Consider the following 6,138-nt stretch of genomic DNA (forward strand, 5'->3'; position numbering starts at 1 on the left):
ACATATACATATATAAAACATATTTATTTTTTAGAAAGACACACATTCACTGGATGGTGTCATAAGTGATGTCACTGACCATGTCATGAGTGATGTAATATGTAATGTCATCAGCAGTGCATTACACGCGCAAGTTATAGTGAGTCCAACTAACTATAACGTGGAATTTCATTGGTTTTATGTCAGTAAAATTTCCAGCTAACTATAACTGGTGTCAAACCTATGGTTTTTTCAGTGAATTTCATAGGTTTTTCAAATGCTACTTCCTAACTATAACGTGTGTAAAACCTATGGTTTTTTCAGTGAATATATATATATATATATATATATATATATATATATATATATATATATATATATATATATATATATATATATATTCACTGAAAAAACCATAGGTTTCACACCAGTTATAGTTAGGAATTAGCATTTAAAAAACCTATTAAATTCACTGAAAAAACCATAGGTTTCACACCAGTTATAGTTAGCTGGAAATTTTACTGATATAAAACCATTGAAATTCCCACGTTATAGTTAGTCGGACTCACTATAACTTGCGCGTGCAATGCACTGCTGATGACATCACATATTACATCACTCATGACATGGTCAGTGACATCACTCATGACACCATCCTTGTGACATAGTGACAGACCTCCTTTCACTATAATGTAACCCTTGAGACACATATTCAAAAATAGAAACTGAAATTTTTAAAAAAATGGAGATACCTATATCAGTTACAACAAGCAATTCAGTAATTCCACTATCTATATACACATCCACTCATTCACCAATAGTTCTATATAGTCACTCATACATATACTCACTCATCATATGAAGTGATACACCTATACATCCTGTTACACACCGACATTCATCCAAAAGTTACTCACACACATATTCACACGTGCAAATAAACTATTGGACATCCATTTATTTGAATATAGAGTTATACACACACTTCCACCTTACTTCTATTTAAAATTACACATATTTATTCTCTTAAACAATCACTTATAGAAACACATACTTATTTAAACAGGAACTCTTACAATCTCTTACTCTCACATATACTCACTTATATACATCAATATTCATATATACTAGATTAAAACATATGTAGTTACTGATAAAGACACTAGTGAGACAGTCATTCACTCACTAACAAACACATATAGACACTCATCCACCCATACAGTCCTGTACATATGTTGTCTTCAAAACACATACAAACAAAGAGTCAGTCACTCATGCATCTATGTGCTAAGTAATACCCCCACCAAACCATATAGACACTCATACTGATACTAATAAAAATATCTAATAACCCATATACATACACATGAGTGGATGTGTATTAGATGGTGGTATTACTGAATTGGTTGTTGTAACTGGTATGGGTATATCCACTTTTTTGAAAATATTAGTTTCTATTTTTGAATATGTGTTTCATGGGTTACATTACACTGAAAGGAGGTCTGTCACTGTGTCACAAGGATGGTGTCATCAGTGATGTCATGAGTGATGTCACTGACCATGTCATGAGTGATGTAATATGTGATGTCATCAGCAGTGCATTGCACGCGCAAGTTATAGTGAGTCCGACTAACTATAACGTGGGAATTTCAATGGTTTTATATCAGTAAAATTTCCAGCTAACTATAACTGGTGTGAAACCTATGGTTTTTTCAGTGAATTTAATAGGTTTTTTAAATGCTAATTCCTAACTATAACTGGTGTGAAACCTATGGTTTTTTCAGTGAATTTCATAGGTTTTTTAAATGCTAATTCCTAACTATAACTGGTGTGAAACCTTTGGTTTTTTCAGTGAATTTCATAGGTTTTTTTAATGCTAATTCCTAACTTTTTATACAGACTCATACCTATGTGTTTTTTAGTGAATTGCTAAAGTATGTTTTTGTAAAAATGAACACTATAATGTATATTGAGATAATATTTTTAATTTAAAATATTTTTTTTATATTTCGCTTTCGGTGCGCGCACCGGTGCGCGTACCGTCAGCGCACTAACAAAAAAAAAGAAAAAAAAATGAAGGAGGGACTGTGTAATAGATAGTAAGACAGATAAAAAGTGTAAAAGGAAGTAACTGAGAAAAGAAAAATGAATAAGGGAGCAAAAGAAAGAAGAAATAGGAAGAAGACTAAAGCAGAGGTTAAGGGAGATTGTAAATGGATGTTGAAAGTAAAAAGAAGGACAGTTAAGTATGGGAATGTCAGGTAGTGACGGAATCAGAGGAAAAGAATAGCAGTGATTGAGGGAAAGTAAATATCAGTGAATATAAGTAAAAAGGGGTGAAAGAGGGTACATGTAAGTGAATAAGGGTAACACATGGGGAGTAATAGAGACAAACAAGAGAGAGAGTAAAAGAAGGACTGTCACAAAGGGACTAAGTGAACCAGTAAAAAAGGTAAGTGAAGGAGTGTGCATAGGCAGAAGTACTGAAAGAAATTGAATGTGGTCGGAAGTAAACATGGAACAAAAGAATAAGTGAGGGAAGCAAAGTAAGGAAATAGGGGTGCGGTAGGGTGACAGAAAAATAGTGAAAATAAAACAAAAGGTGATAACAAAAAAGATTTTGTAAACACACTTACCATATAATCAATGCAAACTTGTATCTATGAAAGATAAAAGAAAAAACACGTTATAATTTCTTAAAAATATATAATAAAATAGAAACAACAGTTCATGAGGTTTAAAAATCTACAAAAGTTTACTAAGAAATGATGCAATAGTGAAGGATACAAAAACAGAAAGAAAGTAATGTAGAAAGAGAAAAAAAAAGGAAAAAGAAATAGAAAGAGAACAAATTCCTAAAGGTAAATAAGATACTAAAAGAATGTAAGATATCAAATCAAAATCAGTAAAGATAAGAAAATAAAAGAAAAATGAGTGAAAAGGAGAGAAGTCTGATTGAGAAACTATAAATAAAAAAGAGGAATAGAAGATGATTGAGAGTGAGTGAAGTAAAGTAACAGAGTGAAGGGATGAAAGGAATGAAGTTAGTATAGAACGATGGATAAAACAGGAGTGAGAGAGTAAGTACACAGAAAGACAAAAGGAAGAACTAAGTGAACTACAGTACAATGGATGCGAAAGAAAAAAAATGGAGAAAAAGAAAGAGAGGGTTAGGAAACTAAAGCAGTGGTACTGTGAGAATATGAAAAAGATAAAAAGTGGTGGAAGGAACAGAGGAAATGCAGACAGTTCCTATTAGATTAAGAAGTTGTGAATGAAGTGCACTAAAGAAACAGCGATGAAAAAAGAGTGTAAATTAGTAAAGAGAGGTAAATAAGGGTGAAAAAGAAAATGAGTATAAGACAATGTGAACACAATATAAATTACACAATGCAAACTACACAATAACTTCTACAATATGTTACATTATTTATTTTTGCTGTTCTCAGAATATATTGAATTTCACTTAAATTAAGGTGGGAAAGTAATTTACGGAAAACCCAATGGAGACACTTTCATCAAATATAGAATACGCCCTACTACATAGCAGTCCCTACCATTTGCCCAAATTTGGTGAAATTCCATTGAGACATTTAGGCTACAGGCCTGTCTAAATATCCTGAGGTAAATTACATGACAAAAACACACTTTTAATGTTAGAATTTACAACCAATTAAAAAGTATCTCTCATTTTCTACGATTATTTCCTGACGTTTGATTGGTTAAGTACAACAATATATATAAAAGAAGAGAGGGAAACACAGCCATTTTGACTACTGCTTCCTGAAGTACACTTGAAAACAAATTTCACTGACAACTTCAACTAATTTCTCTAAGGTAACTTCTAATTATGGAAGTATATTGTACACGTTAAGTTTATTTCTTAAAAAATATTCTGTTAGTGATATGCTATCCCTCTTTAATAGTTAGAGATAGAGATAGACTTCTCTGTAATAGTTATGGATTGAGTTAGGCTTCTCTGGTATACTAGCTCTACTAATATAGTTAATTTATATGCAATTTTCAGAAAGAAAATGGAAGGAGAAAATAAGGCAAATGATACTTCTATCAAAGTAAAGGTGGAAAAACCAGAAGATGAAAAAAAAGAAGTTGATTTCATGGATGACTCTTTGGATGAACAGTTTATAGAATGTTTGGAAGAAATTGAATCATGTACATATAATTATGAGGAAATTCCGGACAATATTATGTTAGAAATTTTATTAAATTATGAAAAAGAATCAGAGGAATAAATTTATCTTTAATAATTTCAATTGTTTCAGACAATATTCTTTTTTATATGTAATTCATGAAGTATTACCAAAAATGTTTAAAATATAAAGTGAGACTTATAGTATACTGTTCAACTATTTTTCTGTTACATAGTAAGTTTACTCATAGTTACTACCTTTCTCCCACTATATTATCTCATATGAATATTTTACACCTCATTTTCATAAGTGAACAGGACAGACTACTCATGATCCCCTAGAAATTCTCAGGGAGTGCTTAAAAGATCTGTTTCTCCTTTCCAGACAGACTATATTATGAATTCCATATACCACAAAAAATACAATAACAACATGCAAGATGTCTACAAAGAAGATGGTGAACATTAAATTTAAGTCTCTTCATTAGTACCTACATGTAGGTACTTACATAAAATAAAAAAATAAAAAAAAAAACAATTCATAAACATACAATTTTTGAAGTGATTATTTTTCCATAGTACCCTCCCCGATACGCTCCCCGGTGCGCGCACCAGGCGCTTCCCCCGCGAAAATCGAAAAAAAAAAATTTTTTTGAGGCCCCGCGGGGCCCTTTAATGGCCCCCATATCAAACCTAGGGGGTCAGGGGGGGTCTACCCTGCCCCCTTATGGTCAATTCCACCCTTTGTTTTTGCCACCTCTTATGACTAGATTTTACCGATAGACAAGATGGCGGCCGCTCCGGACTGTTTAGAATGTTTACAGACAACTGAGAGCCAACCAGCTTTCTGCGCGCAAGTCGCGTGTCGCGCCTGGAGCGCTCACTGGTGCGCGTACCGGAGCGCTGCTCTAGATATATATATTTTTTGGGACGTTAATTTCTCAAAATCCACTGAAGCACATATCTTGAGACATAGCAAAGGCACATCGGGCTAACAGTCCCTACAATTTTGCCAAGTTTGGTGGAAATCCATTCAGCCGTTCGAGCTAAAAGTGAAATCGACCGCCCTATGGAAATTAACATGGGGAAAACGCGTTTTGGGACCCCCCTTTTATCTCGGCCCCCGCTTGACGAATCCCCCCCAAACTTTCAGGGAAGGACCGGACCGCCATGAGACCATTTTCCTGAAAATTTCAGGCAGATTCGTCAACCGGCGCCAAAGTTATTCAAAATAGAATGTTGAGATTTAACATTGAAAATTATCCTAACTATAACTACCTACTGGCGACCGCCAGTAGGTAATATATATATATATATATATATATATATATATATATATATATATATATATATATATATATATATATATGCACATCAAATGCAAACTGCAACTCCGGTATCCCAGAAACAGAAAGCAGCATGAATCCCAATATAAAGGCAAGTTGTATTTTATTTGGTAAATAACAGCAAACGAAACTGACCCGTTTCGGGCAGTTCCCCTTTTCACAGTCCAACATTACCCATAATGCCTGGTTTTTTAAAATGCCAGTGCACACCATGTGACTTCAATAAGCATAGAGAAAATACTACTACGGTATTTTTGTGCGGCTCTGAGTGCATGGTTTACAAATACATACTCCTCATTTTTCATTCACATATAAATGTAAACGTTAATATAGCTGAATAAATTCATTGGTTTGTCGCAAGATTGTATCTGCATAAATGCAAAAATAAGGTCAAAACAGTATATCATTAGTGCAAAGTTGATGTGCAAAATAACGCAAAATGTAAACATTTCACTCTGTGCAAAACAGGCAATTCAGTTCTAAAAGTATAAATACTTAAAAACTTCTCAATACAAAATTAATTGTTATTTGTAAAAAACTGCCTTGTGCGAATGTTTAAAATATGCAAAACTGTAAACTTCTACACTCTTTGCAAATTGCGCAATATAGATACTTCTACTGTTAAGACCAAATAAATACTATTTACAATCCTGCAGGGACATC

This window comes from Lissotriton vulgaris, chromosome 1_1 (assembly GCF_964263255.1).
Source record: "Lissotriton vulgaris chromosome 1_1, aLisVul1.2, whole genome shotgun sequence".
Taxonomy (NCBI): Eukaryota; Metazoa; Chordata; class Amphibia; order Caudata; family Salamandridae; genus Lissotriton; species Lissotriton vulgaris.